The sequence below is a fragment of the Eubalaena glacialis genome, chromosome 7 (genome assembly GCF_028564815.1).
Source record: "Eubalaena glacialis isolate mEubGla1 chromosome 7, mEubGla1.1.hap2.+ XY, whole genome shotgun sequence".
NCBI lineage: Eukaryota > Metazoa > Chordata > Mammalia > Artiodactyla > Balaenidae > Eubalaena > Eubalaena glacialis.
In genome coordinates, this window is record NC_083722.1 from 114,093,886 (window position 1) to 114,118,358 (window position 24,473).

Sequence of the window (24,473 nt, forward strand, 5' to 3'; positions counted from 1 at the left end):
ATGGATAAAGAAGTTGTGGTACTTAGGCACAATGGAATATCACTCAGCCATGAAATCAATGTCATAAGGCTAGTAGCAGCAGGATGAGTGGATTTAGGTACGATGACTCTCAGTGAAAAAAGTCACAGAGAAAAAGACACTTATCCTAAGATATCACTGAGAGAGGGAATGTCAAAATCGCTACACTTGAACTGAATTACAAAACAGAACAGAGTCACACATTTAGAAAACACACTATGGCTGCTTAACGGGAAAGGTGAGGTGGGGTGATGCATAAAACAAGGGTTTGAAATTAGCTCAGATACCGTTCCACAAGCCAAATATGTAATAGACAAGACCTACTCCCTGCTCAGTGAACTGGACTCAACAGCCCCTATTCACCACCCAAGAATACATCTGACTAGTAAGAGTCTTAAAACCTATGTATTGATCTCTCTCTGGAAGTGAATCAAGAGGGTGTAAAGCGGCATAAACACAGCAGTGAAAAGCAGCTAAACCCCATTATAAAAATAGATTACTTAAAAAAAAACCCCATAAAACAAAGACAGTGAAAGAGAGAGAAATTCTTACAAAATCCGTTCAGGGGCTCTGATGCAACCTGGATTGACCATATCTAGACCCACAGCTGGATGAGACATAAGGCTGGACACTCTTGGGGCTGAGAGGATTGGTGAGCTTGGGTGAGCAAACGCAGACCCTTTAAAGTCATACTGCGTGGTACCCATGCCGTGGGTCCCAAATCTCCAGGTTCAAGGGCATCTTCCTACATCGAAAACATGCGTGCGAAACCCAGAAGATGGTACACCGTGTGACCGGGAAAGGTTTCTCAAACGCACCTCATTTCTCCTCTCCTTGTGCTCGGGTTCGCCATTCCAGCCGCTCGACTAACAATCTCCCTACTTGGAGAATCAGCACCTTTAACCTCCTGTTTCGGACAGGTCGCAATTTGGCCTGAGGATGAAAGGGAAGAGGGGGAACCAATGAGAGACCAGCTCTAGGTGTTGGGACAGGCACAGGTCACTCTATTTTCCCATCAGGAAGAAGAATGAACCACAGGCTCAGCCTGCCCCCCGGAACCAGAATAGGGCCTGAAGCAATCCTGCGCTTTGGCGGCCAGCTCCCAAAAAAGCGAGTTGACAAATGGAGCTCAGGGGCACTGCAACTCACAAACCTGCAGAGTTATAAATGATAACTCTCGTCCACAAATATATTGAGGGAAGGCAACGAGGAGGATTGGAAAGCAAGGCAGAATTGCAGGAAACAGGTTTCAGGAGGCAGGCTCGACTCGCCTTGAAAGCACATGAAAAGCGGCAAAGCGTTGACAATGATGCCCTTGGCCAAAAAGGGCGTATGCGTTTTTTCCTGAATATATTCAGGAAAAAACGCATACGCCCTTTTTGGCCAATCAGGCAAGCCGGAAAGGCAAATCAGCGCTACAAAGAAGTCTCGCTTGCCATCGGTCAAAGGGGCCATGCTGAAAAAAGTGTAAACACCAGAAATGCAGGACAGGCCATGGAGACATGGGAGCCTTGCTACGCTGATGGGCGGGCTGTAAATTGCCAACAGCCACTCTGGAGAAGTGTACGGTGTGTCCTGAAACATGTAATAAGCACAGCTTCGAGAGCATAGGGCACTTCCACTCATGGGCGTATAAATCGGGAAACCTAAAAATCAACAAGACACAGGCACCCCAAAGTTTAGGGCTGCTCTGTTTCCAAGAACCTCCACTTCGGTACACCTTCAATATCCCAGGAAAGCGAAAAATGGATAAAGAAGTTGTGGTACTTAGGCACAATGGAATATCACTCAGCCATGAAATCAATGTCATAAGGCTAGTAGCAGCAGGATGAGTGGATTTAGGTACGATGACTCTCAGTGAAAAAAGTCACAGAGAAAAAGACACTTATCCTAAGATATCACTGAGAGAGGGAATGTCAAAATCGCTACACTTGAACTGAATTACAAAACAGAACAGAGTCACACATTTAGAAAACACACTATGGCTGCTTAACGGGAAAGGTGAGGTGGGGTGATGCATAAAACAAGGGTTTGAAATTAGCTCAGATACCGTTCCACAAGCCAAATATGTAATAGACAAGACCTACTCCCTGCTCAGTGAACTGGACTCAACAGCCCCTATTCACCACCCAAGAATACATCTGACTAGTAAGAGTCTTAAAACCTATGTATTGATCTCTCTCTGGAAGTGAATCAAGAGGGTGTAAAGCGGCATAAACACAGCAGTGAAAAGCAGCTAAACCCCATTATAAAAATAGATTACTTAAAAAAAAACCCCATAAAACAAAGACAGTGAAAGAGAGAGAAATTCTTACAAAATCCGTTCAGGGGCTCTGATGCAACCTGGATTGACCATATCTAGACCCACAGCTGGATGAGACATAAGGCTGGACACTCTTGGGGCTGAGAGGATTGGTGAGCTTGGGTGAGCAAACGCAGACCCTTTAAAGTCATACTGCGTGGTACCCATGCCGTGGGTCCCAAATCTCCAGGTTCAAGGGCATCTTCCTACATCGAAAACATGCGTGCGAAACCCAGAAGATGGTACACCGTGTGACCGGGAAAGGTTTCTCAAACGCACCTCATTTCTCCTCTCCTTGTGCTCGGGTTCGCCATTCCAGCCGCTCGACTAACAATCTCCCTACTTGGAGAATCAGCACCTTTAACCTCCTGTTTCGGACAGGTCGCAATTTGGCCTGAGGATGAAAGGGAAGAGGGGGAACCAATGAGAGACCAGCTCTAGGTGTTGGGACAGGCACAGGTCACTCTATTTTCCCATCAGGAAGAAGAATGAACCACAGGCTCAGCCTGCCCCCCGGAACCAGAATAGGGCCTGAAGCAATCCTGCGCTTTGGCGGCCAGCTCCCAAAAAAGCGAGTTGACAAATGGAGCTCAGGGGCACTGCAACTCAAAAACCTGCAGAGTTATAAATGATAACTCTCGTCCACAAATATATTGAGGGAAGGCAACGAGGAGGATTGGAAAGCAAGGCAGAATTGCAGGAAACAGGTTTCAGGAGGCAGGCTCGACTCGCCTTGAAAGCACATGAAAAGCGGCAAAGCGTTGACAATGATGCCCTTGGCCAAAAAGGGCGTATGCGTTTTTTCCTGAATATATTCAGGAAAAAACGCATACGCCCTTTTTGGCCAACCAGGCAAGCCGGAAAGGCAAATCAGCGCTACAAAGAAGTCTCGCTTGCCATCGGTCAAAGGGGCCATGCTGAAAAAAGTGTAAACACCAGAAATGCAGGACAGGCCATGGAGACATGGGAGCCTTGCTACGCTGATGGGCGGGCTGTAAATTGCCAACAGCCACTCTGGAGAAGTGTACGGTGTGTCCTGAAACATGTAATAAGCACAGCTTCGAGAGCATAGGGCACTTCCACTCATGGGCGTATAAATCGGGAAACCTAAAAATCAACAAGACACAGGCACCCCAAAGTTTAGGGCTGCTCTGTTTCCAAGAACCTCCACTTCGGTACACCTTCAATATCCCAGGAAAGCGAAAAATGGATAAAGAAGTTGTGGTACTTAGGCACAATGGAATATCACTCAGCCATGAAATCAATGTCATAAGGCTAGTAGCAGCAGGATGAGTGGATTTAGGTACGATGACTCTCAGTGAAAAAAGTCACAGAGAAAAAGACACTTATCCTAAGATATCACTGAGAGAGGGAATGTCAAAATCGCTACACTTGAACGGAATTACAAAACAGAACAGAGTCACACATTTAGAAAACACACTATGGCTGCTTAACGGGAAAGGTGAGGTGGGGTGATGCATAAAACAAGGGTTTGAAATTAGCTCAGATACCGTTCCACAAGCCAAATATGTAATAGACAAGACCTACTCCCTGCTCAGTGAACTGGACTCAACAGCCCCTATTCACCGCCCAAGAATACATCTGACTAGTAAGAGTCTTAAAACCTATGTATTGATCTCTCTCTGGAAGTGAATCAAGAGGGTGTAAAGCGGCATAAACACAGCAGTGAAAAGCAGCTAAACCCCATTATAAAAATAGATTACTTAAAAAAAAACCCCATAAAACAAAGACAGTGAAAGAGAGAGAAATTCTTACAAAATCCGTTCAGGGGCTCTGATGCAACCTGGATTGACCATATCTAGACCCACAGCTGGATGAGACATAAGGCTGGACACTCTTGGGGCTGAGAGGATTGGTGAGCTTGGGTGAGCAAACGCAGACCCTTTAAAGTCATACTGCGTGGTACCCATGCCGTGGGTCCCAAATCTCCAGGTTCAAGGGCATCTTCCTACATCGAAAACATGCGTGCGAAACCCAGAAGATGGTACACCGTGTGACCGGGAAAGGTTTCTCAAACGCACCTCATTTCTCCTCTCCTTGTGCTCGGGTTCGCCATTCCAGCCGCTCAACTAACAATCTCCCTACTTGGAGAATCAGCACCTTTAACCTCCTGTTTCGGACAGGTCGCAATTTGGCCTGAGGATGAACGGGAAGAGGGGGAACCAATGAGAGACTAGCTCTAGGTGTTGGGACAGGCACAGGTCACTCTATTTTCCCATCAGGAAGAAGAATGAACCACAGGCTCAGCCTGCCCCCCGGAACCAGAATAGGGCCTGAAGCAATCCTGCGCTTTGGCGGCCAGCTCCCAAAAAAGCGAGTTGACAAATGGAGCTCAGGGGCACTGCAACTCACAAACCTGCAGAGTTATAAATGATAACTCTCGTCCACAAATATATTGAGGGAAGGCAACGAGGAGGATTGGAAAGCAAGGCAGAATTGCAGGAAACAGGTTTCAGGAGGCAGGCTCGACTCGCCTTGAAAGCACATGAAAAGCGGCAAAGCGTTGACAATGATGCCCTTGGCCAAAAAGGGCGTATGCGTTTTTTCCTGAATATATTCAGGAAAAAACGCATACGCCCTTTTTGGCCAACCAGGCAAGCCGGAAAGGCAAATCAGCGCTACAAAGAAGTCTCGCTTGCCATCGGTCAAAAGGGCCATGCTGAAAAAAGTGTAAACACCAGAAATGCAGGACAGGCCATGGAGACATGGGAGCCTTGCTACGCTGATGGGCGGGCTGTAAATTGCCAACAGCCACTCTGGAGAAGTGTACGGTGTGTCCTGAAACATGTAATAAGCACAGCTTCGAGAGCATAGGGCACTTCCACTCATGGGCGTATAAATCGGGAAACCTAAAAATCAACAAGACACAGGCACCCCAAAGTTTAGGGCTGCTCTGTTTCCAAGAACCTCCACTTCGGTACACCTTCAATATCCCAGGAAAGCGAAAAATGGATAAAGAAGTTGTGGTACTTAGGCACAATGGAATATCACTCAGCCATGAAATCAATGTCATAAGGCTAGTAGCAGCAGGATGAGTGGATTTAGGTACGATCACTCTCAGTGAAATAAGTCACAGAGAAAAAGACACTTATCCTAAGATATCACTGAGAGAGGGAATGTCAAAATCGCTACACTTGAACTGAATTACAAAACAGAACAGAGTCACACATTTAGAAAACACACTATGGCTGCTTAACGGGAAAGGTGAGGTGGGGTGATGCATAAAACAAGGGTTTGAAATTAGCTCAGATACCGTTCCACAAGCCAAATATGTAATAGACAAGACCTACTCCCTGCTCAGTGAACTGGACTCAACAGCCCCTATTCACCGCCCAAGAATACATCTGACTAGTAAGAGTCTTAAAACCTATGTATTGATCTCTCTCTGGAAGTGAATCAAGAGGGTGTAAAGCGGCATAAACACAGCAGTGAAAAGCAGCTAAACCCCATTATAAAAATAGATTACTTAAAAAAAAACCCCATAAAACAAAGACAGTGAAAGAGAGAGAAATTCTTACAAAATCCGTTCAGGGGCTCTGATGCAACCTGGATTGACCATATCTAGACCCACAGCTGGATGAGACATAAGGCTGGACACTCTTGGGGCTGAGAGGATTGGTGAGCTTGGGTGAGCAAACGCAGACCCTTTAAAGTCATACTGCGTGGTACCCATGCCGTGGGTCCCAAATCTCCAGGTTCAAGGGCATCTTCCTACATCGAAAACATGCGTGCGAAACCCAGAAGATGGTACACCGTGTGATCGGGAAAGGTTTCTCAAACGCACCTCATTTCTCCTCTCCTTGTGCTCGGGTTCGCCATTCCAGCCGCTCGACTAACAATCTCCCTACTTGGAGAATCAGCACCTTTAACCTCCTGTTTCGGACAGGTCGCAATTTGGCCTGAGGATGAACGGGAAGAGGGGGAACCAATGAGAGACCAGCTCTAGGTGTTGGGACAGGCACAGGTCACTCTATTTTCCCATCAGGAAGAAGAATGAACCACAGGCTCAGCCTGCCCCCCGGAACCAGAATACGGCCTGAAGCAATCCTGCGCTTTGGCGGCCAGCTCCCAAAAAAGCGAGTTGACAAATGGAGCTCAGGGGCACTGCAACTCAAAAACCTGCAGAGTTATAAATGATAACTCTCGTCCACAAATATATTGAGGGAAGGCAACGAGGAGGATTGGAAAGCAAGGCAGAATTGCAGGAAACAGGTTTCAGGAGGCAGGCTCGACTCGCCTTGAAAGCACATGAAAAGCGGCAAAGCGTTGACAATGATGCCCTTGGCCAAAAAGGGCGTATGCGTTTTTTCCTGAATATATTCAGGAAAAAACGCATACGCCCTTTTTGGCCAACCAGGCAAGCCGGAAAGGCAAATCAGCGCTACAAAGAAGTCTCGCTTGCCATCGGTCAAAGGGGCCATGCTGAAAAAAGTGTAAACACCAGAAATGCAGGACAGGCCATGGAGACATGGGAGCCTTGCTACGCTGATGGGCGGGCTGTAAATTGCCAACAGCCACTCTGGAGAAGTGTACGGTGTGTCCTGAAACATGTAATAAGCACAGCTTCGAGAGCATAGGGCACTTCCACTCATGGGCGTATAAATCGGGAAACCTAAAAATCAACAAGACACAGGCACCCCAAAGTTTAGGGCTGCTCTGTTTCCAAGAACCTCCACTTCGGTACACCTTCAATATCCCAGGAAAGCGAAAAATGGATAAAGAAGTTGTGGTACTTAGGCACAATGGAATATCACTCAGCCATGAAATCAATGTCATAAGGCTAGTAGCAGCAGGATGAGTGGATTTAGGTACGATGACTCTCAGTGAAAAAAGTCACAGAGAAAAAGACACTTATCCTAAGATATCACTGAGAGAGGGAATGTCAAAATCGCTACACTTGAACGGAATTACAAAACAGAACAGAGTCACACATTTAGAAAACACACTATGGCTGCTTAACGGGAAAGGTGAGGTGGGGTGATGCATAAAACAAGGGTTTGAAATTAGCTCAGATACCGTTCCACAAGCCAAATATGTAATAGACAAGACCTACTCCCTGCTCAGTGAACTGGACTCAACAGCCCCTATTCACCGCCCAAGAATACATCTGACTAGTAAGAGTCTTAAAACCTATGTATTGATCTCTCTCTGGAAGTGAATCAAGAGGGTGTAAAGCGGCATAAACACAGCAGTGAAAAGCAGCTAAACCCCATTATAAAAATAGATTACTTAAAAAAAAACCCCATAAAACAAAGACAGTGAAAGAGAGAGAAATTCTTACAAAATCCGTTCAGGGGCTCTGATGCAACCTGGATTGACCATATCTAGACCCACAGCTGGATGAGACATAAGGCTGGACACTCTTGGGGCTGAGAGGATTGGTGAGCTTGGGTGAGCAAACGCAGACCCTTTAAAGTCATACTGCGTGGTACCCATGCCGTGGGTCCCAAATCTCCAGGTTCAAGGGCATCTTCCTACATCGAAAACATGCGTGCGAAACCCAGAAGATGGTACACCGTGTGACCGGGAAAGGTTTCTCAAACGCACCTCATTTCTCCTCTCCTTGTGCTCGGGTTCGCCATTCCAGCCGCTCGACTAACAATCTCCCTACTTGGAGAATCAGCACCTTTAACCTCCTGTTTCGGACAGGTCGCAATTTGGCCTGAGGATGAACGGGAAGAGGGGGAACCAATGAGAGACCAGCTCTAGGTGTTGGGACAGGCACAGGTCACTCTATTTTCCCATCAGGAAGAAGAATGAACCACAGGCTCAGCCTGCCCCCCGGAACCAGAATAGGGCCTGAAGCAATCCTGCGCTTTGGCGGCCAGCTCCCAAAAAAGCGAGTTGACAAATGGAGCTCAGGGGCACTGCAACTCACAAACCTGCAGAGTTATAAATGATAACTCTCGTCCACAAATATATTGAGGGAAGGCAACGAGGAGGATTGGAAAGCAAGGCAGAATTGCAGGAAACAGGTTTCAGGAGGCAGGCTCGACTCGCCTTGAAAGCACATGAAAAGCGGCAAAGCGTTGACAATGATGCCCTTGGCCAAAAAGGGCGTATGCGTTTTTTCCTGAATATATTCAGGAAAAAACGCATACGCCCTTTTTGGCCAACCAGGCAAGCCGGAAAGGCAAATCAGCGCTACAAAGAAGTCTCGCTTGCCATCGGTCCAAAGGGCCATGCTGAAAAAAGTGTAAACACCAGAAATGCAGGACAGGCCATGGAGACATGGGAGCCTTGCTACGCTGATGGGCGGGCTGTAAATTGCCAACAGCCACTCTGGAGAAGTGTACGGTGTGTCCTGAAACATGTAATAAGCACAGCTTCGAGAGCATAGGGCACTTCCACTCATGGGCGTATAAATCGGGAAACCTAAAAATCAACAAGACACAGGCACCCCAAAGTTTAGGGCTGCTCTGTTTCCAAGAACCTCCACTTCGGTACACCTTCAATATCCCAGGAAAGCGAAAAATGGATAAAGAAGTTGTGGTACTTAGGCACAATGGAATATCACTCAGCCATGAAATCAATGTCATAAGGCTAGTAGCAGCAGGATGAGTGGATTTAGGTACGATCACTCTCAGTGAAATAAGTCACAGAGAAAAAGACACTTATCCTAAGATATCACTGAGAGAGGGAATGTCAAAATCGCTACACTTGAACTGAATTACAAAACAGAACAGAGTCACACATTTAGAAAACACACTATGGCTGCTTAACGGGAAAGGTGAGGTGGGGTGATGCATAAAACAAGGGTTTGAAATTAGCTCAGATACCGTTCCACAAGCCAAATATGTAATAGACAAGACCTACTCCCTGCTCAGTGAACTGGACTCAACAGCCCCTATTCACCGCCCAAGAATACATCTGACTAGTAAGAGTCTTAAAACCTATGTATTGATCTCTCTCTGGAAGTGAATCAAGAGGGTGTAAAGCGGCATAAACACAGCAGTGAAAAGCAGCTAAACCCCATTATAAAAATAGATTACTTAAAAAAAAACCCCATAAAACAAAGACAGTGAAAGAGAGAGAAATTCTTACAAAATCCGTTCAGGGGCTCTGATGCAACCTGGATTGACCATATCTAGACCCACAGCTGGATGAGACATAAGGCTGGACACTCTTGGGGCTGAGAGGATTGGTGAGCTTGGGTGAGCAAACGCAGACCCTTTAAAGTCATACTGCGTGGTACCCATGCCGTGGGTCCCAAATCTCCAGGTTCAAGGGCATCTTCCTACATCGAAAACATGCGTGCGAAACCCAGAAGATGGTACACCGTGTGATCGGGAAAGGTTTCTCAAACGCACCTCATTTCTCCTCTCCTTGTGCTCCGGTTCGCCATTCCAGCCGCTCGACTAACAATCTCCCTACTTGGAGAATCAGCACCTTTAACCTCCTGTTTCGGACAGGTCGCAATTTGGCCTGAGGATGAACGGGAAGAGGGGGAACCAATGAGAGACCAGCTCTAGGTGTTGGGACAGGCACAGGTCACTCTATTTTCCCATCAGGAAGAAGAATGAACCACAGGCTCAGCCTGCCCCCCGGAACCAGAATACGGCCTGAAGCAATCCTGCGCTTTGGCGGCCAGCTCCCAAAAAAGCGAGTTGACAAATGGAGCTCAGGGGCACTGCAACTCACAAACCTGCAGAGTTATAAATGATAACTCTCGTCCACAAATATATTGAGGGAAGGCAACGAGGAGGATTGGAAAGCAAGGCAGAATTGCAGGAAACAGGTTTCAGGAGGCAGACTCGACTCGCCTTGAAAGCACATGAAAAGCGGCAAAGCGTTGACAATGATGCCCTTGGCCAAAAAGGGCGTATGCGTTTTTTCCTGAATATATTCAGGAAAAAACGCATACGCCCTTTTTGGCCAACCAGGCAAGCCGGAAAGGCAAATCAGCGCTACAAAGAAGTCTCGCTTGCCATAGGTCAAAAGGGCCATGCTGAAAAAAGTGTAAACACCAGAAATGCAGGACAGGCCATGGAGACATGGGAGCCTTGCTACGCTGATGGGCGGGCTGTAAATTGCCAACAGCCACTCTGGAGAAGTGTACGGTGTGTCCTGAAACATGTAATAAGCACAGCTTCGAGAGCATAGGGCACTTCCACTCATGGGCGTATAAATCGGGAAACCTAAAAATCAACAAGACACAGGCACCCCAAAGTTTAGGGCTGCTCTGTTTCCAAGAACCTCCACTTCGGTACACCTTCAATATCCCAGGAAAGCGAAAAATGGATAAAGAAGTTGTGGTACTTAGGCACAATGGAATATCACTCAGCCATGAAATCAATGTCATAAGGCTAGTAGCAGCAGGATGAGTGGATTTAGGTACGATGACTCTCAGTGAAAAAAGTCACAGAGAAAAAGACACTTATCCTAAGATATCACTGAGAGAGGGAATGTCAAAATCGCTACACTTGAACGGAATTACAAAACAGAACAGAGTCACACATTTAGAAAACACACTATGGCTGCTTAACGGGAAAGGTGAGGTGGGGTGATGCATAAAACAAGGGTTTGAAATTAGCTCAGATACCGTTCCACAAGCCAAATATGTAATAGACAAGACCTACTCCCTGCTCAGTGAACTGGACTCAACAGCCCCTATTCACCGCCCAAGAATACATCTGACTAGTAAGAGTCTTAAAACCTATGTATTGATCTCTCTCTGGAAGTGAATCAAGAGGGTGTAAAGCGGCATAAACACAGCAGTGAAAAGCAGCTAAACCCCATTATAAAAATAGATTACTTAAAAAAAAACCCCATAAAACAAAGACAGTGAAAGAGAGAGAAATTCTTACAAAATCCGTTCAGGGGCTCTGATGCAACCTGGATTGACCATATCTAGACCCACAGCTGGATGAGACATAAGGCTGGACACTCTTGGGGCTGAGAGGATTGGTGAGCTTGGGTGAGCAAACGCAGACCCTTTAAAGTCATACTGCGTGGTACCCATGCCGTGGGTCCCAAATCTCCAGGTTCAAGGGCATCTTCCTACATCGAAAACATGCGTGCGAAACCCAGAAGATGGTACACCGTGTGACCGGGAAAGGTTTCTCAAACGCACCTCATTTCTCCTCTCCTTGTGCTCGGGTTCGCCATTCCAGCCGCTCGACTAACAGTCTCCCTACTTGGAGAATCAGCACCTTTAACCTCCTGTTTCGGACAGGTCGCAATTTGGCCTGAGGATGAACGGGAAGAGGGGGAACCAATGAGAGACCAGCTCTAGGTGTTGGGACAGGCACAGGTCACTCTATTTTCCCATCAGGAAGAAGAATGAACCACAGGCTCAGCCTGCCCCCCGGAACCAGAATAGGGCCTGAAGCAATCCTGCGCTTTGGCGGCCAGCTCCCAAAAAAGCGAGTTGACAAATGGAGCTCAGGGGCACCGCAACTCACAAACCTGCAGAGTTATAAATGATAACTCTCGTCCACAAATATATTGAGGGAAGGCAACGAGGAGGATTGGAAAGCAAGGCAGAATTGCAGGAAACAGGTTTCAGGAGGCAGACTCGACTCGCCTTGAAAGCACATGAAAAGCGGCAAAGCGTTGACAATGATGCCCTTGGCCAAAAAGGGCGTATGCGTTTTTTCCTGAATATATTCAGGAAAAAACGCATACGCCCTTTTTGGCCAACCAGGCAAGCCGGAAAGGCAAATCAGCGCTACAAAGAAGTCTCGCTTGCCATCGGTCCAAAGGGCCATGCTGAAAAAAGTGTAAACACCAGAAATGCAGGACAGGCCATGGAGACATGGGAGCCTTGCTACGCTGATGGGCGGGCTGTAAATTGCCAACAGCCACTCTGGAGAAGTGTACGGTGTGTCCTGAAACATGTAATAAGCACAGCTTCGAGAGCATAGGGCACTTCCACTCATGGGCGTATAAATCGGGAAACCTAAAAATCAACAAGACACAGGCACCCCAAAGTTTAGGGCTGCTCTGTTTCCAAGAACCTCCACTTCGGTACACCTTCAATATCCCAGGAAAGCGAAAAATGGATAAAGAAGTTGTGGTACTTAGGCACAATGGAATATCACTCAGCCATGAAATCAATGTCATAAGGCTAGTAGCAGCAGGATGAGTGGATTTAGGTACGATGACTCTCAGTGAAAAAAGTCACAGAGAAAAAGACACTTATCCTAAGATATCACTGAGAGAGGGAATGTCAAAATCGCTACACTTGAACTGAATTACAAAACAGAACAGAGTCACACATTTAGAAAACACACTATGGCTGCTTAACGGGAAAGGTGAGGTGGGGTGATGCATAAAACAAGGGTTTGAAATTAGCTCAGATACCGTTCCACAAGCCAAATATGTAATAGACAAGACCTACTCCCTGCTCAGTGAACTGGACTCAACAGCCCCTATTCACCGCCCAAGAATACATCTGACTAGTAAGAGTCTTAAAACCTATGTATTGATCTCTCTCTGGAAGTGAATCAAGAGGGTGTAAAGCGGCATAAACACAGCAGTGAAAAGCAGCTAAACCCCATTATAAAAATAGATTACTTAAAAAAAAACCCCATAAAACAAAGACAGTGAAAGAGAGAGAAATTCTTACAAAATCCGTTCAGGGGCTCTGATGCAACCTGGATTGACCATATCTAGACCCACAGCTGGATGAGACATAAGGCTGGACACTCTTGGAGCTGAGAGGATTGGTGAGCTTGGGTGAGCAAACGCAGACCCTTTAAAGTCATACTGCGTGGTACCCATGCCGTGGGTCCCAAATCTCCAGGTTCAAGGGCATCTTCCTACATCGAAAACATGCGTGCGAAACCCAGAAGATGGTACACCGTGTGATCGGGAAAGGTTTCTCAAACGCACCTCATTTCTCCTCTCCTTGTGCTCGGGTTCGCCATTCCAGCCGCTCGACTAACAATCTCCCTACTTGGAGAATCAGCACCTTTAACCTCCTGTTTCATACAGGTCGCAATTTGGCCTGAGGATGAACGGGAAGAGGGGGAACCAATGAGAGACTAGCTCTAGGTGTTGGGACAGGCACAGGTCACTCTATTTTCCCATCAGGAAGAAGAATGAACCACAGGCTCAGCCTGCCCCCCGGAACCAGAATAGGGCCTGAAGCAATCCTGCGCTTTGGCGGCCAGCTCCCAAAAAAGCGAGTTGACAAATGGAGCTCAGGGGCACTGCAACTCACAAACCTGCAGAGTTATAAATGATAACTCTCGTCCACAAATATATTGAGGGAAGGCAACGAGGAGGATTGGAAAGCAAGACAGAATTGCAGGAAACAGGTTTCAGGAGGCAGACTCGACTCGCCTTGAAAGCACATGAAAAGCGGCAAAGCGTTGACAATGATGCCCTTGGCCAAAAAGGGCGTATGCGTTTTTTCCTGAATATATTCAGGAAAAAACGCATACGCCCTTTTTGGCCAACCAGGCAAGCCGGAAAGGCAAATCAGCGCTATAAAGAAGTCTCGCTTGCCATCGGTCAAAAGGGCCATGCTGAAAAAAGTGTACACACCAGAAATGCAGGACAGGCCATGGAGACAAGGGAGCCTTGCTACGCTGATGGGCGGGCTGTAAATTGCCAACAGCCACTCTGGAGAAGTGTACGGTGTGTCCTGAAACATGTAATAAGCACAGCTTCGAGAGCATAGGGCACTTCCACTCATGGGCGTATAAATCGGGAAACCTAAAAATCAACAAGACACAGGCACCCCAAAGTTTAGGGCTGCTCTGTTTCCAAGAACCTCCACTTCGGTACACCTTCAATATCCCAGGAAAGCGAAAAATGGATAAAGAAGTTGTGGTACTTAGGCACAATGGAATATCACTCAGCCATGAAATCAATGTCATAAGGCTAGTAGCAGCAGGATGAGTGGATTTAGGTACGATGACTCTCAGTGAAAAAAGTCACAGAGAAAAAGACACTTATCCTAAGATATCACTGAGAGAGGGAATGTCAAAATCGCTACACTTGAACGGAATTACAAAACAGAACAGAGTCACACATTTAGAAAACACACTATGGCTGCTTAACGGGAAAGGTGAGGTGGGGTGATGCATAAAACAAGGGTTTGAAATTAGCTCAGATACCGTTCCACAAGCCAAATATGTAATAGACAAGACCTACTCCCTGCTCAGTGAACTGGACTCAACAGCCCCTATTCACCGCCCAAGAATACATCTGACTAGTAAGAGTCTTAAAACCTATGTATTGATCTCTCTCTGGAAGTGAATCAAGAGGGTGTAAAGCGGCATAAACACAGCAGTGAAAAGCAGCTAAACCCCATTATAAAAATAGATTACTTAAAAAAAAACCCCATAAAACAAAGACAGTGAAAGAGAGAGAAATTCTTACAAAATCCGTTCAGGGGCTCTGATGCAACCTGGATTGACCATATCTAGACCCACAGCTGGATGAGACATAAGGCTGGACACTCTTGGGGCTGAGAGGATTGGTGAGCTTGGGTGAGCAAACGCAGACCCTTTAAAGTCATACTGCGTGGTACCCATGCCGTGGGTCCCAAATCTCCAGGTTCAAGGGCATCTTCCTACATCGAAAACATGCGTGCGAAACCCAGAAGATGGTACACCGTGTGACCGGGAAAGGTTTCTCAAACGCACCTCATTTCTCCTCTCCTTGTGCTCGGGTTCGCCATTCCAGCCGCTCGACTAACAGTCTCCCTACTTGGAGAATCAGCACCTTTAACCTCCTGTTTCGGACAGGTCGCAATTTGGCCTGAGGATGAACGGGAAGAGGGGGAACCAATGAGAGACCAGCTCTAGGTGTTGGGACAGGCACAGGTCACTCTATTTTCCCATCAGGAAGAAGAATGAACCACAGGCTCAGCCTGCCCCCCGGAACCAGAATAGGGCCTGAAGCAATCCTGCGCTTTGGCGGCCAGCTCCCAAAAAAGCGAGTTGACAAATGGAGCTCAGGGGCACCGCAACTCACAAACCTGCAGAGTTATAAATGATAACTCTCGTCCACAAATATATTGAGGGAAGGCAACGAGGAGGATTGGAAAGCAAGGCAGAATTGCAGGAAACAGGTTTCAGGAGGCAGACTCGACTCGCCTTGAAAGCACATGAAAAGCGGCAAAGCGTTGACAATGATGCCCTTGGCCAAAAAGGGCGTATGCGTTTTTTCCTGAATATATTCAGGAAAAAACGCATACGCCCTTTTTGGCCAACCAGGCAAGCCGGAAAGGCAAATCAGCGCTACAAAGAAGTCTCGCTTGCCATCGGTCCAAAGGGCCATGCTGAAAAAAGTGTAAACACCAGAAATGCAGGACAGGCCATGGAGACATGGGAGCCTTGCTACGCTGATGGGCGGGCTGTAAATTGCCAACAGCCACTCTGGAGAAGTGTACGGTGTGTCCTGAAACATGTAATAAGCACAGCTTCGAGAGCATAGGGCACTTCCACTCATGGGCGTATAAATCGGGAAACCTAAAAATCAACAAGACACAGGCACCCCAAAGTTTAGGGCTGCTCTGTTTCCAAGAACCTCCACTTCGGTACACCTTCAATATCCCAGGAAAGCGAAAAATGGATAAAGAAGTTGTGGTACTTAGGCACAATGGAATATCACTCAGCCATGAAATCAATGTCATAAGGCTAGTAGCAGCAGGATGAGTGGATTTAGGTACGATGACTCTCAGTGAAAAAAGTCACAGAGAAAAAGAAACTTATCCTAAGATATCACTGAGAGAGGGAATGTCAAAATCGCTACACTTGAACTGAATTACAAAACAGAACAGAGTCACACATTTAGAAAACACACTATGGCTGCTTAACGGGAAAGGTGAGGTGGGGTGATGCATAAAACAAGGGTTTGAAATTAGCTCAGATACCGTTCCACAAGCCAAATATGTAATAGACAAGACCTACTCCCTGCTCAGTGAACTGGACTCAACAGCCCCTATTCACCGCCCAAGAATACATCTGACTAGTAAGAGTCTTAAAACCTATGTATTGATCTCTCTCTGGAAGTGAATCAAGAGGGTGTAAAGCGGCATAAACACAGCAGTGAAAAGCAGCTAAACCCCATTATAAAAATAGATTACTTAAAAAAAAAACCCATAAAACAAAGACAGTGAAAGAGAGAGAAATTCTTACAAAATCCGTTCAGGGGCTCTGATGCAACCTGGATTGACCATATCTAGACCCACAGCTGGATGAGACATAAGGCTGGACACTCTTGGGGCTGAGAGGATTGGTGAGCTTGGGTGAGCAAACGCAGACCCTTTAAAGTCATACTGCGTGGTACCCATGCCGTGGGTCCCAAATCTCCAGGTTCAAGGGCATCTTCCTACATCGAAAACATGCGTGCGAAACCCAGAAGATGGTACACCGTGTGACCGGGAAAGGTTTCTCAAACGCACCTCATTTCTCCTCTCCTTGTGCTCGGGTTCGCCATTCCAGCCGCTCGACTAACAGTCTCCCTACTTGGAGAATCAGCACCTTTAACCTCCTGTTTCGGACAGGTCGCAATTTGGCCTGAGGATGAACGGGAAGAGGGGGAACCAATGAGAGACCAGCTCTAGGTGTTGGGACAGGCACAGGTCACTCTATTTTCCCATCAGGAAGAAGAATGAACCACAGGCTCAGCCTGCCCCCCGGAACCAGAATAGGGCCTGAAGCAATCCTGCGCTTTGGCGGCCAGCTCCCAAAAAAGCGAGTTGACAAATGGAGCTCAGGGGCACCGCAACTCACAAACCTGCAGAGTTATAAATGATAACTCTCGTCCACAAATATATTGAGGGAAGGCAACGAGGAGGATTGGAAAGCAAGGCAGAATTGCAGGAAACAGGTTTCAGGAGGCAGACTCGACTCGCCTTGAAAGCACATGAAAAGCGGCAAAGCGTTGACAATGATGCCCTTGGCCAAAAAGGGCGTATGCGTTTTTTCCTGAATATATTCAGGAAAAAACGCATACGCCCTTTTTGGCCAACCAGGCAAGCAGGAAAGGCAAATCAGCGCTACAAAGAAGTCTCGCTTGCCATCGGTCAAAAGGGCCATGCTGAAAAAAGTGTAAACACCAGAAATGCAGGACAGGCCATGGAGACATGGGAGCCTTGCTACGCTGATGGGCGGGCTGTAAATTGCCAACAGCCACTCTGGAGAAGTGTACGGTGTGTCCTGAAACATGTAATAAGCACAGCTTCGAGAGCATAGGGCACTTCCACTCATGGGCGTATAAATCGGGAAACCTAAAAATCAACAAGACACAGGCACCCCAAAGTTTAGGGCTGCTCTGTTTCCAAGAACCTCCACTTCGGTACACCTTCAATATCCCAGGAAAGCGAAAAATGGATAAAGAAGTTGTGGTACTTAGGCACAATGGAATATCACTCAGCCATGAAATCAATGTCATAAGGCTAGTAGCAGCAGGATGAGTGGATTTAGGTACGATGACTCTCAGTGAAAAAAGTCACAGAGAAAAAGACACTTATCCTAAGATATCACTGAGAGAGGGAATGTCAAAATCGCTACACTTGAACGGAATTACAAAACAGAACAGAGTCACACATTTAGAAAACACACTATGGCTGCTTAACGGGAAAGGTGAGGTGGGGTGATGCATAAAACAAGGGTTTGAAATTAGCTCAGATACCGTTCCACAAGCCAAATATGTAATAGACAAGACCTACTCCCTGCTCAGTGAACTGGACTCAACAGCCCCTATTCACCGCCCAAGAATACATCTGACTAGTAAGAGTCTTAAAACCTATGTATTGATCTCTCTCTGGAAGTGAATCAAGAGGGTGTAAAGCGGCATAAACACAGCAGTGAAAAGCAGCTAAACCCCATTATAAAAATAGATTACTTAAAAAAAAACCCCATAAAACAAAGACAGTGAAAGAGAGAGAAATTCTTACAAAATCCGTTCAGGGGCTCTGATGCAACCTGGATTGACCATATCTAGACCCACAGCTGGATGAGACATAAGGCTGGACACTCTTGGAGCTGAGAGGATTGGTGAGCTTGGGTGAGCAAACGCAGACCCTTTAAAGTCATACTGCGTGGTACCCATGCCGTGGGTCCCAAATCTCCAGGTTCAAGGGCATCTTCCTACATCGAAAACATGCGTGCGAAACCCAGAAGATGGTACACCGTGTGATCGGGAAAGGTTTCTCAAACGCACCTCATTTCTCCTCTCCTTGTGCTCGGGTTCGCCATTCCAGCCGCTCGACTAACAATCTCCCTACTTGGAGAATCAGCACCTTTAACCTCCTGTTTCATACAGGTCGCAATTTGGCCTGAGGATGAACGGGAAGAGGGGGAACCAATGAGAGACTAGCTCTAGGTGTTGGGACAGGCACAGGTCACTCTATTTTCCCATCAGGAAGAAGAATGAACCACAGGCTCAGCCTGCCCCCCGGAACCAGAATAGGGCCTGAAGCAATCCTGCGCTTTGGCGGCCAGCTCCCAAAAAAGCGAGTTGACAAATGGAGCTCAGGGGCACTGCAACTCACAAACCTGCAGAGTTATAAATGATAACTCTCGTCCACAAATATATTGAGGGAAGGCAACGAGGAGGATTGGAAAGCAAGGCAGAATTGCAGGAAACAGGTTTCAGGAGGCAGACTCGACTCGCCTTGAAAGCACATGAAAAGCGGCAAAGCGTTGACAATGATGCCCTTGGCCAAAAAGGGCGTATGCGTTTTTTCCTGAATATATTCAGGAAAAAACGCATACGCCCTTTTTGGCCAACCAGGCAAGCCGGAAAGGCAAATCAGCGCTACAAAGAAGTCTCGCTTGCCATCGGTCAAAAGGGCCATGCTGAAAAAAGTGTACACACCAGAAATGCAGGACAGGCCATGGAGACAAGTGAGCCTTGCTACGCTGATGGGCGGGCTGTAAATTGCCAACAGCCACTCTGGAGAAGTGTACGGTGTGTCCTGAAACATGTAATAAGCACAGCTTCGAGAGCATAGGGCACTTCCACTCATGGGCGTATAAATCGGGAAACCTAAAAATCAACAAGACACAGGCACCCCAAAGTTTAGGGCTGCTCTGTTTCCAAGAACCTCCACTTCGGTACACCTTCAATATCCCAGGAAAGCGAAAAATGGATAAAGAAGTTGTGGTACTTAGGCACAATGGAATATCACTCAGCCATGAAATCAATGTCATAAGGCTAGTAGCAGCAGGATGAGTGGATTTAGGTACGATGACTCTCAGTGAAAAAAGTCACAGAGAAAAAGACACTTATCCTAAGATATCACTGAGAGAGGGAATGTCAAAATCGCTACACTTGAACGGAATTACAAAACAGAACAGAGTCACACATTTAGAAAACACACTATGGCTGCTTAACGGGAAAGGTGAGGTGGGGTGATGCATAAAACAAGGGTTTGAAATTAGCTCAGATACCGTTCCACAAGCCAAATATGTAATAGACAAGACCTACTCCCTGCTCAGTGAACTGGACTCAACAGCCCCTATTCACCGCCCAAGAATACATCTGACTAGTAAGAGTCTTAAAACCTATGTATTGATCTCTCTCTGGAAGTGAATCAAGAGGGTGTAAAGCGGCATAAACACAGCAGCGAAAAGCAGCTAAACCCCATTATAAAAATAGATTACTTAAAAAAAAAACCCATAAAACAAAGACAGTGAAAGAGAGAGAAATTCTTACAAAATCCGTTCAGGGGCTCTGATGCAACCTGGATTGACCATATCTAGACCCACAGCTGGATGAGACATAAGGCTGGACACTCTTGGAGCTGAGAGGATTGGTGAGCTTGGGTGAGCAAACGCAGACCCTTTAAAGTCATACTGCGTGGTACCCATGCCGTGGGTCCCAAATCTCCAGGTTCAAGGGCATCTTCCTACATCGAAAACATGCGTGCGAAACCCAGAAGATGGTACACCGTGTGATCGGGAAAGGTTTCTCAAACGCACCTCATTTCTCCTCTCCTTGTGCTCGGGTTCGCCATTCCAGCCGCTCGACTAACAATCTCCCTACTTGGAGAATCAGCACCTTTAACCTCCTGTTTCATACAGGTCGCAATTTGGCCTGAGGATGAACGGGAAGAGGGGGAACCAATGAGAGACTAGCTCTAGGTGTTGGGACAGGCACAGGTCACTCTATTTTCCCATCAGGAAGAAGAATGAACCACAGGCTCAGCCTGCCCCCCGGAACCAGAATACGGCCTGAAGCAATCCTGCGCTTTGGCGGCCAGCTCCCAAAAAAGCGAGTTGACAAATGGAGCTCAGGGGCACTGCAACTCACAAACCTGCAGAGTTATAAATGATAACTCTCGTCCACAAATATATTGAGGGAAGGCAACGAGGAGGATTGGAAAGCAAGGCAGAATTGCAGGAAACAGGTTTCAGGAGGCAGACTCGACTCGCCTTGAAAGCACATGAAAAGCGGCAAAGCGTTGACAATGATGCCCTTGGCCAAAAAGGGCGTATGCGTTTTTTCCTGAATATATTCAGGAAAAAACGCATACGCCCTTTTTGGCCAACCAGGCAAGCCGGAAAGGCAAATCAGCGCTACAAAGAAGTCTCGCTTGCCATCGGTCCAAAGGGCCATGCTGAAAAAAGTGTAAACACCAGAAATGCAGGACAGGCCATGGAGACATGGGAGCCTTGCTACGCTGATGGGCGGGCTGTAAATTGCCAACAGCCACTCTGGAGAAGTGTACGGTGTGTCCTGAAACATGTAATAAGCACAGCTTCGAGAGCATAGGGCACTTCCACTCATGGGCGTATAAATCGGGAAACCTAAAAATCAACAAGACACAGGCACCCCAAAGTTTAGGGCTGCTCTGTTTCCAAGAACCTCCACTTCGGTACACCTTCAATATCCCAGGAAAGCGAAAAATGGATAAAGAAGTTGTGGTACTTAGGCACAATGGAATATCACTCAGCCATGAAATCAATGTCATAAGGCTAGTAGCAGCAGGATGAGTGGATTTAGGTACGATGACTCTCAGTGAAAAAAGTCACAGAGAAAAAGACACTTATCCTAAGATATCACTGAGAGAGGGAATGTCAAAATCGCTACACTTGAACTGAATTACAAAACAGAACAGAGTCACACATTTAGAAAACACACTATGGCTGCTTAACGGGAAAGGTGAGGTGGGGTGATGCATAAAACAAGGGTTTGAAATTAGCTCAGATACCGTTCCACAAGCCAAATATGTAATAGACAAGACCTACTCCCTGCTCAGTGAACTGGACTCAACAGCCCCTATTCACCGCCCAAGAATACATCTGACTAGTAAGAGTCTTAAAACCTATGTATTGATCTCTCTCTGGAAGTGAATCAAGAGGGTGTAAAGCGGCATAAACACAGCAGTGAAAAGCAGCTAAACCCCATTATAAAAATAGATTACTTAAAAAAAAACCCCATAAAACAAAGACAGTGAAAGAGAGAGAAATTCTTACAAAATCCGTTCAGGGGCTCTGATGCAACCTGGATTGACCATATCTAGACCCACAGCTGGATGAGACATAAGGCTGGACACTCTTGGGGCTGAGAGGATTGGTGAGCTTGGGTGAGCAAACGCAGACCCTTTAAAGTCATACTGCGTGGTACCCATGCCGTGGGTCCCAAATCTCCAGGTTCAAGGGCATCTTCCTACATCGAAAACATGCGTGCGAAACCCAGAAGATGGTACACCGTGTGATCGGGAAAGGTTTCTCAAACGCACCTCATTTCTCCTCTCCTTGTGCTCGGGTTCGCCATTCCAGCCGCTCGACTAACAATCTCCCTACTTGGAGAATCAGCACCTTTAACCTCCTGTTTCGGACAGGTCGCAATTTGGCCTGAGGATGAACGGGAAGAGGGGGAACCAATGAGAGACCAGCTCTAGGTGTTGGGATAGGCACAGTTCACTCTATTTTCCCATCAGGAAGAAGAATGAACCACAGGCTCAGCCTGCCCCCCGGAACCAGAATAGGGCCTGAAGCAATCCTGCGCTTTGGCGGCCAGCTCCCAAAAAAGCGAGTTGACAAATGGAGCTCAGGGGCACTGCAACTCACAAACCTGCAGAGTTATAAATGATAACTCTCGTCCACAAATATATTGAGGGAAGGCAACGAGGAGGATTGGAAAGCAAGGCAGAATTGCAGGAAACAGGTTTCAGGAGGCAGACTCGACTCGCCTTGAAAGCACATGAAAAGCGGCAAAGCGTTGACAATGATGCCCTTGGCCAAAAAGGGCGTATGCGTTTTTTCCTGAATATATTCAGGAAAAAACGCATACGCCCTTTTTGGCCAACCAGGCAAGCCGGAAAGGCAAATCAGCGCTACAAAGAAGTCTCGCTTGCCATCGGTCCAAAGGGCCATGCTGAAAAAAGTGTAAACACCAGAAATGCAGGACAGGCCATGGAGACATGGGAGCCTTGCTACGCTGATGGGCGGGCTGTAAATTGCCAACAGCCACTCTGGAGAAGTGTACGGTGTGTCCTGAAACATGTAATAAGCACAGCTTCGAGAGCATAGGGCACTTCCACTCATGGGCGTATAAATCGGGAAACCTAAAAATCAACAAGACACAGGGACCCCAAAGTTTAGGGCTGCTCTGTTTCCAAGAACCTCCACTTCGGTACACCTTCAATATCCCAGGAAAGCGAAAAATGGATAAAGAAGTTGTGGTACTTAGGCACAATGGAATATCACTCAGCCATGAAATCAATGTCATAAGGCTAGTAGCAGCAGGATGAGTGGATTTAGGTACGATGACTCTCAGTGAAAAAAGTCACAGAGAAAAAGACACTTATCCTAAGATATCACTGAGAGAGGGAATGTCAAAATCGCTACACTTGAACGGAATTACAAAACAGAACAGAGTCACACATTTAGAAAACACACTATGGCTGCTTAACGGGAAAGGTGAGGTGGGGTGATGCATAAAACAAGGGTTTGAAATTAGCTCAGATACCGTTCCACAAGCCAAATATGTAATAGACAAGACCTACTCCCTGCTCAGTGAACTGGACTCAACAGCCCCTATTCACCGCCCAAGAATACATCTGACTAGTAAGAGTCTTAAAACCTATGTATTGATCTCTCTCTGGAAGTGAATCAAGAGGGTGTAAAGCGGCATAAACACAGCAGTGAAAAGCAGCTAAACCCCATTATAAAAATAGATTACTTAAAAAAAAACCCCATAAAACAAAGACAGTGAAAGAGAGAGAAATTCTTACAAAATCCGTTCAGGGGCTCTGATGCAACCTGGATTGACCATATCTAGACCCACAGCTGGATGAGACATAAGGCTGGACACTCTTGGGGCTGAGAGGATTGGTGAGCTTGGGTGAGCAAACGCAGACCCTTTAAAGTCATACTGCGTGGTACCCATGCCGTGGGTCCCAAATCTCCAGGTTCAAGGGCATCTTCCTACATCGAAAACATGCGTGCGAAACCCAGAAGATGGTACACCGTGTGATCGGGAAAGGTTTCTCAAACGCACCTCATTTCTCCTCTCCTTGTGCTCGGGTTCGCCATTCCAGCCGCTCGACTAACAATCTCCCTACTTGGAGAATCAGCACCTTTAACCTCCTGTTTCATACAGGTCGCAATTTGGCCTGAGGATGAACGGGAAGAGGGGGAACCAATGAGAGACTAGCTCTAGGTGTTGGGACAGGCACAGGTCACTCTATTTTCCCATCAGGAAGAAGAATGAACCACAGGCTCAGCCTGCCCCCCGGAACCAGAATACGGCCTGAAGCAATCCTGCGCTTTGGCGGCCAGCTCCCAAAAAAGCGAGTTGACAAATGGAGCTCAGGGGCACTGCAACTCACAAACCTGCAGAGTTATAAATGATAACTCTCGTCCACAAATATATTGAGGGAAGGCAACGAGGAGGATTGGAAAGCAAGGCAGAATTGCAGGAAACAGGTTTCAGGAGGCAGACTCGACTCGCCTTGAAAGCACATGAAAAGCGGCAAAGCGTTGACAATGATGCCCTTGGCCAAAAAGGGCGTATGCGTTTTTTCCTGAATATATTCAGGAAAAAACGCATACGCCCTTTTTGGCCAACCAGGCAAGCCGGAAAGGCAAATCAGCGCTACAAAGAAGTCTCGCTTGCCATCGGTCAAAAGGGCCATGCTGAAAAAAGTGTAAACACCAGAAATGCAGGACAGGCCATGGAGACATGGGAGCCTTGCTACGCTGATGGGCGGGCTGTA